The sequence below is a fragment of the Diabrotica undecimpunctata genome, chromosome 8, assembly GCF_040954645.1.
Source record: "Diabrotica undecimpunctata isolate CICGRU chromosome 8, icDiaUnde3, whole genome shotgun sequence".
Classification (NCBI taxonomy): Eukaryota; Metazoa; Arthropoda; class Insecta; order Coleoptera; family Chrysomelidae; genus Diabrotica; species Diabrotica undecimpunctata.
The window spans coordinates 61,326,037-61,338,310 of NC_092810.1; the positions used below are offsets into that span (position 1 = coordinate 61,326,037).

Below are 12,274 nucleotides of genomic sequence, written 5' to 3' on the forward strand. Positions count from 1 at the left end.
TCATTTTCGCATCGATACATTATGCTTTTACCATCAATTTAGCATCGTCTTGCAAAGTAGCATCTGTATATCGACGCTACTTTACAAGACCTTAATAACTGTTTTCCCGTACTTGTTACAAGAATTTTAACCATCTCATTGATTAGAGTCTTGATACCGTGTTGGTATTTTAAAATATCCGCTTTCTCTTTTTATCCCTTACTGAGTTATATAAGTTTATTCCAGAAAATGTTTGAGTCTAAAATGATGGTACAGTGAAAATATTATATATATTTAGTTCAGGGTTTTACCGTTTACTCGCTGCCATTATATACATGAAAATGTATATCCCACTTTCATTATCAATCATTTTAGCATCAGAAATTTGGCATCGTTGTTGAATATAATATTACCCACGACGAAATAGTAAATTTAAGAATATATATATATTTTTTTATCTACAAATCATTCTGGCATCATGTTTGGTTAAAAGTAACGGGTTATGATATATTGCAACTACCTATTGTATCTTCGCTCCAATTCGTCCAGTCGCGACGTACAGCACCTCAAATGATAGGATTTAACCAATAAAATACAATAAGACAGAAAAATCAAATATAGCAGCATGTCAAAAAGGCCTTAATTATATATCTTCGTTTCTATAAGTCCAATCGTGACGTACAGTATCTCAAATGACAGGATTTAACCAATTAAAAACAATGAAATAAAAAAATTAAACACAGCAACATGTCCAAAGGGCCGTAGTCACGTATCTTCGGTCCTATTAGTCCAATCGTGACGTATAGTACCTCTAATGATAGGATTTAACATAAATAATACAATGGCATAGAAAAATCAAATGCAGAACAATGTCAAAAGGGCCTTAGTTGTGTATCTTTAGTTCTGTTAGTCCAATCATGACGTGCAGTACCTCAAATAAAAGGATTTGACAAATAAAATACAATGAGGTATAAAAATTTAATATAGTAGCATGTCAAAATGGCCTTAGTTATGTATCTTCGGTCCTATTAGTCCAATCGTGACGTACGATACCTCAAATGATAGCACTTAACCAATAGAATACAATGACATAGAAATCAAATACAGCATCACGTCAAAAGGGCCTTAGTTACGTATCTTTGTTTTTAGTGGCCCAATCGTGACGTACAGTACCTCAAATGATAGGATTTAACCAATCGAATACAATAAGATAGAAAAATAAAATACATCAGCTTGTCAAAAGGGCCTTAGTTATGTATCTGCGGTCCTATTAGTCCAATCATGACGTTTCGTACCTTAAATGATAGAATTTAACTAATATAATACAATGAGATATAAAAATTAAATAGAGTAGCTTGGCAAAAGGGCCTTAGTTATGTATCTTCGATCCTATTAGTCCAATCGTGACGTAAAGTACCTCAAATGGTACCATTTAACTAATAGAATACTACGACGTACAAATCAAATACATCAACACTAAAAGGACTATAGGTATATATCTTTGCTCCTATATATGTTATGTCAAAAGAGGCTTAGTTGCGTAAACGAATTAACGCACAGAAGTGTGTGGCATATTACGTGACAGGATTATTAGCGAATACCATACGATTACGTCATACATCTCTTTGCATACGTCCACTTTTAGTTAACTACTTAGTATGTATTCAGTACTTTGCTTTACGGTTGTTGAAGCATTAACTCTTAAACAGAAGAATGTTAAAAATCTTGAAAGCTTTGAGATGTGGTGCTACCGCCGTATACTAAAAATAAGTCGGGTGGATAAAATTACAAATGAAGAGGTAATACGCAGAATAAATAACGATCCAGAAGTTATACTGAATATAAAAAAGAGAAAACTTGAATAGTTTGGCCACCTGATGAGAGGACAAAAGTACACATTCCTACAAAATATAATGCATGGAAAAATCCAAGGACGCAGAAATCCAGGCCGTAGAAGAATGTCCTGGATGAGAAATTTAAGAGAGTGGTTTGGCTGTACCACTAACGAATTATTCAAAACAGCAGTAAATAAAATTAGAATCGCCCTAATGATATCCAATCTGCGATAGCAGAGGCACTCAAAGAAGAAGATATGATAAACTCGAAAAATCTCCAACGTTCACTGTTAGACATATGCCTCCCGTTCAGTATACACATTTACTGCTCCTTGACGCTGTGACGAGAATGAGATAGGATTTAACAAATAGAATGACAGAAAACTAAAAAAGACAATGTGTCAAACGTGGAATGCGTCGCAGAACGTGAAATATTAGCGTAAAATTATATGATGCCATAGACGGTTCTTTAATACCCAGCAAACTCGCTTTGTAAAGTTACATAGCAGGGATCTGTGCGAGAAAAAGTCGATCATTCGTTTTATAACCCAAAGGGGACCATAAAATATTCAACGTTAAAATTTGACATAATGTAACGGTATGACAAATCTTTTTTCTCCCGCATGTGCTTGCCTGTGTACCTATACAAGGGGAGTCGTGCATAACCTTTAAGTTGATCGTAATACATGCAATAAAACATAAATGCACATAAAACTGCAACAACAAGTATGTTGACGACTTGGGTTAGTATATACAGTGCATTCCGTACGTTTTTTAAACATGGTTAGGAAATTGTTGACTGGAGGCTATTAAAGAAGTTCTTAAAATAATTGCGGGTCACCGCCTTTTCTGTAAATGGAGTGAATATTGTTATCGATTTAATTTTTTTCTTCAGTTGAATAATTCCTGCTGGTATTTGGTCTAAGCTTACTTCTTTTTCTCATTCAAACTGTTTCATAGCTAATTTTACTTCCTCTTTATAGTGCCCTGTTTACCTGTTTTGGTAATTTCATCTCTTATAACATAAAACAGTTGTTTCAGATATCTTTATCGCGTTTCCTTTTTTTATGGATGAATATGCTGCCGTTTTCATCTCCTACTATTTCATATGGAGCTACACGATTAACAATTCCAAATCAAGAAAAGACAAATAACACTCCGAATTATATTATACAACTAATAGTCGAAAAATAAAGAGCAAGAGGTAGATAATCAGACAATTAAGATGAGCGCTACATGATGTACGCAATGCCACATTTGAACACTACATTAGTACATTGTCTAAAGAAGATCATTCACTATGGATAGCAACAAAACACTTAAAGAGACCTGATCAATACAACCCACCAATTAAGAAAGATGACGTTAGTTGAGGGAGATCAGACCAGGAAAAAATGTCAACATTTTCAGAATACCAGATAATAATAATCAAGCAATAGAACACTGAAAACTTTTGTTTTTAACTGTACGCCCGTGAATGACTTATTATTTTTTAAATAACACTTAATATTGCACTTTTTTATTGTATTTTTTTCATCTTTCAAGATAATTCTTATAGTAATATATTTATTTATAACATACGGTCTTATGGGAACAAGAGTTGCAGTAAAAGATTTTTCTAAATATAGAATGTAAACCATATTTCTAATATATTTGTGAAAAAGAACCAGTTTATAATATTCCGGACGACGTAATAAAACCTTATTTTAGACTATTGGTCGATGAATTGAAATCATTGTTCAAGAAACGAATTATTCATGTGCAGATGTTTTACTATAAAAACATGTACAACCAAAATCTCGATTAAAAAAATTGCAACCAGTTACTCACGATGAAACTTAACCCCATTATTGATTTTACAAGTAATAAAATGGGTCGACAAAAGACCAATTTTAATTCTTACAACATTTAAACATAATAGTTATATCTTGGTTTAATCAGATGAAAAGAAAAATTATACACAAGTACTAAAACCACAAACTATTCTCGATTATAACTTGGTGAAAAAGAGTGTTGATTTTAGTGATTAAGTGGCTTCTTACCAAAGCCCAATACGCAAAATTCTGAAGTGGTACCGGAAAGTGGCAGTGGAATTAATATTTAATACCGCATTTAATACCGCAGTAGTAAATGCTTAGTTGCTAAATAATAGAAAACGTAAAAAAGCGACAACCTATCCTTGAGTTCAGACTGGAGTTCGCGAAGGCATTTGCAAATAAAGAAATGTTGTAACCCTCACGAACAGTTACACCCAAAAATACCATCTCAGGCAAAGCGATGTAGATAATACAAAGAGAAGAAAGTGTACAAGATGTAACAAACTTTTAAGAAGAAGCATGACTAGTAGAAAGGACGATAAAAAAGTTAAAACATACTCTGAAGAATGTGATGGCAAAACTGGAATATGTCTAGTGTGCTTCAATGGAGCACATTAAAAAACAATTTTACTTATACTGGAACTATTATTGAGTAAAAACGTATTATACCTCAAGTGGCCTTATAGTATTGGAAGTCGTAAGTTGATAGTTTTAGTAGAACATTTTAATTGTTAATTACCTCCGTAAAAGTGAGTTATAGTATTTATAAAAAGATGGATGTAAATAATATGCCTTCGACATCTAAAAAAGCTAAATGTGAATATAAACGTAGATTGACCACTGCTGAATTACAATCATTATTAGAAGCATCTGGCGAGGACGATGTAGATTAAATAAATGGTGGAAGTGACTCTGATTGACTCTGACGAAATATTTGCACAAAGTCGGTCAGAAAAATCGAGGATTGCGTTTTGGAAAGAAACAACACAAACAGAATTTAAGACTTTTCTCGGACTTATGTTCCATATGGGGACAATTAAGATGAAACGTCTGAATGACTACTAAAAAAGTATGGGTAACTTCTATAATAGTGTTGACTTGACTAGATAATTGCTCATAGCCCATATTAAGAAATAAGCGAATAGATAATCCTCACTTGTCAAAGAAACTGAAAAAACGTGAAGTGGTCTAAAAACTAAAAAGTCCCCTATTCAAACTGGTTTTTAATAAAAAATTTAATAATATGTTAAAGTTTTTTTAATATACCCTAAAACTAAAAGCGAAAAGAATCGATTGCAAGTTACAAAATACTTGTAGAGTCATACTGTTTGGACAAGTACAGTTGTTTAAATAATCGCTTTCTGTCATAAACAAATTGAATAAATTGTAAAATATTTTTTGATCTGCTTGATATTTAGCACACTTTAATAACTCATCAATTGCCATAATTGCCTGTCGTTAGGCCAAAAACAAAGTTATTAACATTATTTATAAATTACTACAAACATAATATCATAGAGTTTACGGTTTTTTGGAATTATATCAATTATTTATGTATTTAAATTTGGTATTTCTCTACATAAAAAACTTTTTATGGTCTACAACTATTATTTGAATTATTTTTCTTTAGAATGTATAAAAAACGTTTTATAAGCAAAAAATTATTTTTTTTTTGCCTTTTAAGATTGTTTAAAAAAACAAAGCAAAATCAACTGTACGTCTTTACGAATTTTTCGTCAGCTACCCCTCATACTATTTAGAATTTAAATTTCTGTATAAGATTTTTTTAAATTATTTAGTCAAATATTATTTTTTTATGTGATTAAGCCACAATTATTGGTCGTTATTGAGATGAAAATTACATTTTTAATTAACTAATATTTAACGTTTTGATTTCCACTATTATTTTACAATAGCTTTGTTTATTGTACTAATTATGTAAACATGTGTATACACATTTTGTACAGAAAAACGTTGTTTGAGAACGATTTCCGGAATGGAAATCAAAATTTCAAACATTATCACAATCACAACCAATAATAAAGGCCTTAGTCCCATAAAACCATAATATTTATCTCAAACTATTCATCGATAGCTTCGACTAAACAGGTTGTAAATTAAAATTTATGTAAAATATTCCCCTACACGATTCTCTGGGCAAAAATATCTAGGTTAAATAAATATAACATCTAAACGAAGAAAAAAACCTGTTGAGACTGCAACTTGTGAGCAGGTAGTTTCAATGTCGTCATTCGAACTTGACCCAAACAACCGATCGATATTTAGGTATCTAAAATATTATTTTAAGGATTAATACCGGCAACATCTACTGGCTCTAAAATGATGCCAAATACAGTGATTTTACCGCTCGATGTTAAAACGTAGGTTTGATGTAAGAATTAAATATATAAAAAAAATCGGAATATTAAAAAACCGACAACAGTGCCAAGCCTACAAAGGTACCCTAAACGAACATACACAATTTATAAATAGAAAATGATAGCAATTCTTGGTGATGCTAAATTACTGCAACGTGAAAAGAGTTCTAAAGGATAGCGGGATATATATATATATATATATATATATATATATATATATATATATATATATATATATACATTATATATATATATATATATATATATATATATATATATATATATACATATATATATATATATATATATATATATATATATATATATATATATATATATACATATATATATATATATATATATATATATATATATATTATATATATATATATATATATATATATATATATATATATATATATATATATATATATATATATATATATATATATATATATATATATATATATATATATATATATATATATATATATATATATATATATATATATATATATATATATATATATATATATATATATATATATATATATATATATATATATATATATATATATATATATATATATATATATATATATATATATATATATATATATATATATATATATATATATATATATATATATATATATATATATATATATATATATATATATATATATATATATATATATATATATATATATATATATATATATATATATATATATATATATATATATATATATATATATATATATATATATATATATATATATATATATATATATATATATATATATATATATATATATATATATATATATATATATATATGTTAGTTTTGATATTTCCGCGGGAGCTGTATGTTATATCAATGGTATTTATTCCGGGTTTGACTCCGCGTTAAATGTTGTTGGTTTTGATAAAAACCATTTTGACGACGTTTCGGCAAGATCTCACTTGCCATTTTCAAGTCTCTCTGGATGGTCTGCTTCTTGTCGATGTTCGAGTGGAAGTGACGCTACGGGTGTTAGGCAGCTGGCTTTTATAGTTACTGCGTGTTGCGCGCGCTCTTGTAATTGGTCCGGTGCGCAGGTCAGTGGGCGGGGTCTTGGTCGATTCCGTTCTTGCGTTATTCTTCGGGATAATTGTTTTCCATGTTTTTGGCAATCTTTGGGCATCGTCTCGAGAATTTAAATTATTTTCTTGTTTTTCTATTTCTATTGCTTCTCTGATAATTCGTTTTCTCTTGTTTTCGACATTCGCTAACATTACCGTATGTTTGAGGTCAATTTTGTGTCCTGTAGCTAAGGAATGCTGGGCTAGGGATGACGTCGTTTCTTTTCGTTCGATGGCATTGCGATGTTCTTCTTGTCTTACTTGGATCCTTCTATTTGTCTGTCCAATATAGGCTCTATCGCATTCTCCACAGGGAATTTTGTATACTCCTTGGTTTTCTAGGGGAATCTTTGTCTTGGCAGATGGTAATATGTTTGCGATTTTTCTGTCGGTGTTGAAGACAGTCTCTATTTTGTGTTTTCTCAGAACCCTGCTTATCTTCTCTGTTGTGCCTTTAATATACGGTAGAGTGGTTTTGGCAATCGGTTTTTCGTCTTCTTTTATTTCTTTTGTTGTTTTTATATATATATATATATATATATATATATATATATATATATATATATATATATACATTCATTTTCTTTATAACCAATTCTTAATTTAATACGATACAAAGTTTTTTTGTTTATGATAATGTTAACATAAAATAATAATTTGGTATCCCTTTGGGATGACGTAACTATTAATGTTTTCTTTTTGTTCATTACTAAGAAATAATAAAGAATAGTTTTCTTGTAAAGTTTCGATAAATCTTAATTTTTTTTTTCTCGTCCCCTTCGAGGATAAACCAGGGGTGGCGTCCAATAATAAATTATAATTTCATATTATCTAATTGTGCTTGGATTTAAAATACGATATAGTTTCTATATGTTTATGAAAACCCCGCCCAACACTCTTCGACAACGAGCGATTCTAGCCTTGTATATATCATTGTAGCACGGCAGTGTTACAACACTGTATCTAAAATGACTTTCTTCGAGTAGGTATGTCTGAAAGTGAGTACAGTCATGTTCTGAGCTTTAGAAGGCAATCATTCATTACACCCCTGGAAAATATGTCTATCCCTGACTCTTTTACCATAACTCATGATAATACTTCCTACCGAGTATTTCTCTTCATAGACGGATTCAGTTGCTCCAAATGTAAAACCATTGGTCATCAAGAATCAGAATGCGCTAACATTTCAAACTAAACTAATTCAACTACCCTCTTAGATTCAACTCAAACCACTTCAACATTATCTAAACATCATCAACCTAATGATACCCCTTCAACTCCCCTCTCAAATTCAACTCTAACCACATCGTCATTATCTAAACCTAATGATAAAATATATCAATCTACGGAAACCGACCTCATCCAAAACATATCTAAAGATAATCCAAACACTTCGTCTTCTTCTTCCAAAACAACATCACCAGCTGTAAATAGCACTGAAAATACTACGGAAACCGACATTATCCAAAACATATCTAAAGATAATCCAAACACGTCGTCTTCTTCTTCCAAAACAACAGCACCAGCTGTAAATAACACTGAAAATACTACGACACCAGAAACATCAATAACCTTAAATAATGCAGTCAATTCTAAAGAGCTAAAAAGACATAGCATATCATCTCCTGAAATTAACGATGACAACCCAAAAACCGACTCATCCGTTTTTAATACCCCTAAACAAAATAAACCAAAAAAGAAACCCAAAACTTCTTCCAAAACCCCCCGCGAAGATGTTCTTCACTCCCTAGAATCCATCAAAGACAAAATCGAAAATAGATCACCTCCATTTATACTAAATTTTAATAAAATATGTGATTTTATGGAAAATGTTTTAAACTCTCATAATCCTGAATTAACTTCTAAAGATTACTCCAATGAACCAGAGGAACTAATTCAAATCCTTAATTTTGTTTATTGTTACACCCAAAATTCTAGGTTAAGAAATAATATCACCCGATTAAAGAAAAAAATAAACCCAACCCTTCTTCAACTGACGAATCGTCACTAGTTGAAAAATAATTAAGGGATGACTAATTCATTTATAGTGCAATGGAACATAAATGGGTTTTATACCCATTATGAACAGTTAAAACTACTAATCGGCAAGCTTTCCCCTTTAATTCTATGTCTTCAAGAAACCCACTTTAAACAAAATAACATTAATAACTTTAATAATAAATTTAAAAAATTTTCAATGTTTTAAAAAAAATCGAATAGCTCAACAAGCTAGTGGTGGAGTAGCTATTTTCACCAGAACTGATTTGGAAGCTAAACCGATCGCGCTAAGTACTAATTTTGAAGCTGTAGCAGTCTCTATTACCTATCATAAAAAGATTAACATATGTAACATTTATTTACCACACCCTAGTAATCTAGATACGCACGAATTAAATAATCTTATAGACCAAATTCCACATCCTAAATTAATTTTAGGAGATATGAACTGCCACCACCCGGCATGGGGACGTCACTAAACTAATAAATACGGTAACTTATTGAAAAACCTAATTGATTGTTCTGATTTATTGTTACTTAATACAGGGAATCCAACTAGATTTAATTCTTATAACGGTTCATTTTCCGCCATTGATATATCCTTATGCAGTCAATCACTCTCAACTACATTGTCATGGAACACTTTGAACTCATTATATAATAGTGACCACTTTCCAATTTCTATAACATCAGATCACACTCATCCCCTTGATTTCCCAATATATCAGTCCTGGAAATTAAAAAATGCAGATTGGGCATCCTATCAATCCTATATCAATAATAAACTTGAAAACTTCCATTTAAGCAATGATATAAATTATGATATCACCTCTTTAAATATTATTATAGAAGCAGCTTTAGAAAATATAGGAAAGACAAAACCCTGTAAAAGGCAACCCGTACCTTGGTGGAATAGTGAAATTGCAAAAGCACTCTCATCTTGTAAACATGCCTTTAATAAACTTAAAAAACATAATAAAGACGAAAACTTACTTAATTTTAAAAAACTCAGAGCTGAATCAAGATATCTTATGAAAAAAAGCAAAAAAGATACTTGGAAAGACTACGTCCATAAATTCATCAACACCTTCACAGGTTATTTGGTCTAAAATTCGGAAACTTAAAGGTACCAACTCCTTTAGGCATATCAATGCACTAACATATAATGAGATCATCACCTGTAAAAAAGCTATTGGTGAAACTTTAGCGACCTTTAGTGACTTTAAGAAAATTCTAGCGACCAAAATATAACAATAAGCCCAAAGATATACCCTCATCGTACCGTCCTATTTCTCTCACATGCAGCATGTGCAAAATACTGGAAAAAATTCTAAATCTCCGTCTAACATGGTATTTAGAAACAAAAGATCTCCTTACCCCATTTCAGAGTGGTTTTCGCAAGAGACGGTCTACATTAGATAATCATATTTCACTGCAAACCTCAATCAATGAAGCCTTTGCAAACAATCAGAAGTTGATTGCAATATTTTTTGACATAACCCAGGCTTTTGATAAGACATGGAAACACTCTATATTAGCAACACTTAATAATTACGGAATTCAATTATAAGTTCTCCAAAAATGCTAGATAATGGAATCCCTCAAGGATCCATTTTTAGTCCAACCCTATTTTTAGTGGCTTTTAATAGCATCATAAATGTAATCAGAGCTCCTATTAAAGCTAGCTCCCAAATTTGCCATCCGAATATTGGTTCTACAAAACCAACTAAAAATAGTACTCCCCTTATAGAACGAATAAAATCTTCTAACTTTGATATGGATAAGCTAAATCGATCTCTACAAGTCAGTGTAAATTTTCCTCCATGGATAATCCAACCACTTACCATTGATTTAACCCTCACAAAATACCCCAAATCAACTACAAATCCGATTTTCATTAAACACTTGTACTCCGAAGTGATATCTCATTATCCTAATCCTCTCCAAATTTTCAGTGATGCCTCTAAAGCTCATGACGGACATGCTGCTGCATACTACTGTAAATACACTACTCACACTATATCCATACCTACAAACTGCTGCATCCTCACAGGCGAGACCTTATATTTCGGGCTATAAAAAATGAGATAAATGTAATTCAATCAACTCGAAAAGAAGTAGCATTTATCTGGGTACCATCGCATGTAGGAATAGCTGGAAATGAGAAAGTGGACAACCTAGCAAACACAAGTCGAATAAACTCACAATACACAACCAAAACAATAAATTACCCATATTCCGATCTCAAAAACCTAATTAAAGACCACTGTATGAACATATGGCAAGACTACTGGAAAGATTCAGGAACCAAACTATATAAGATTTATCCCCTTGTGAAGACCATCTTGAATAATCCATCCAATAGAAGGGATCAAGTAATAATTAACCGACTAAGAATTGGACACACTGCACTGACCCATAGATTCTTAATCAACAAAGAACCTTCTCCAACCTGCAGAAACTGTTCTCTCCCATTGACGGTGAAGTATATTCTGATTGACTGCCAGTACCACGAAGAAAATATGGAATCTCAGATGACATCAAAACCACTTTAACCATAAACACTGACCATGTAATAAATTATTTAAAATATTTACGTTTATATACATCTATTTAATGTAAATAAAATGAACTTTTGTGTACGTTACTCCACTAACAACCCTTCGTGGTTGATGTGGATTATATGTTTTTTCTAAAAAAAAAAAAAAAAAAACCTAGAAAAAATAAATTTATTTTTAGAAACTAATGCATCTTATAACTAATCTTAAACTTATTACAAATATATACAATCACTATTTCTTAAACGAATAAAAAATTTTATCTTCTTTTAAGCTTTTTATCATGTTTTCGGATCTTTTTTTTGTAAATTTTCATTCACTTCAATGTCCAATTTTTTTCCTTTCTTTAAAATTTCTTGATGTTCTTGTTCTTAATTTTTTAATTTATCTTTCAATAAACAAAAGGATTGAAATTGTCCGTATATATTCGCGTATTTTTCTTCCAAACTTTTATAAAACGTATCAATTCGTTGAGGAGTCCAATCTGTTGTTAGTGGAATTTTTAAGGAAGCTGAAGACGCATCTGAAGAGGAAGTGCAGCTGAACACTGAAAGTTTTTTATTGAGTCGAGGGTCAATCTAAAA

The 12,274-nt window shown here is 30.8% G+C and overlaps 1 protein-coding gene across 4 annotated transcripts in view; it reads right to left on the reverse strand.

Annotated features, from left to right (window-relative positions):
• Window positions 1-12,274, reverse strand: part of LOC140447618 (uncharacterized) — a 46,398-nt gene that overhangs the window by 5,074 nt on the left and 29,050 nt on the right. For 2 of the 4 annotated variants that reach the window (XR_011951616.1, XR_011951615.1), the window contains exon 4: window positions 11,886-12,268. The exons of the other annotated variants lie outside the window; for them this stretch is intronic. The gene's annotated coding sequence lies outside the window, so the exon portion shown is untranslated. Of the gene's footprint in view, window positions 1-11,885; window positions 12,269-12,274 lie in introns of those variants that run through there. 4 annotated transcript variants of the gene reach the window in all.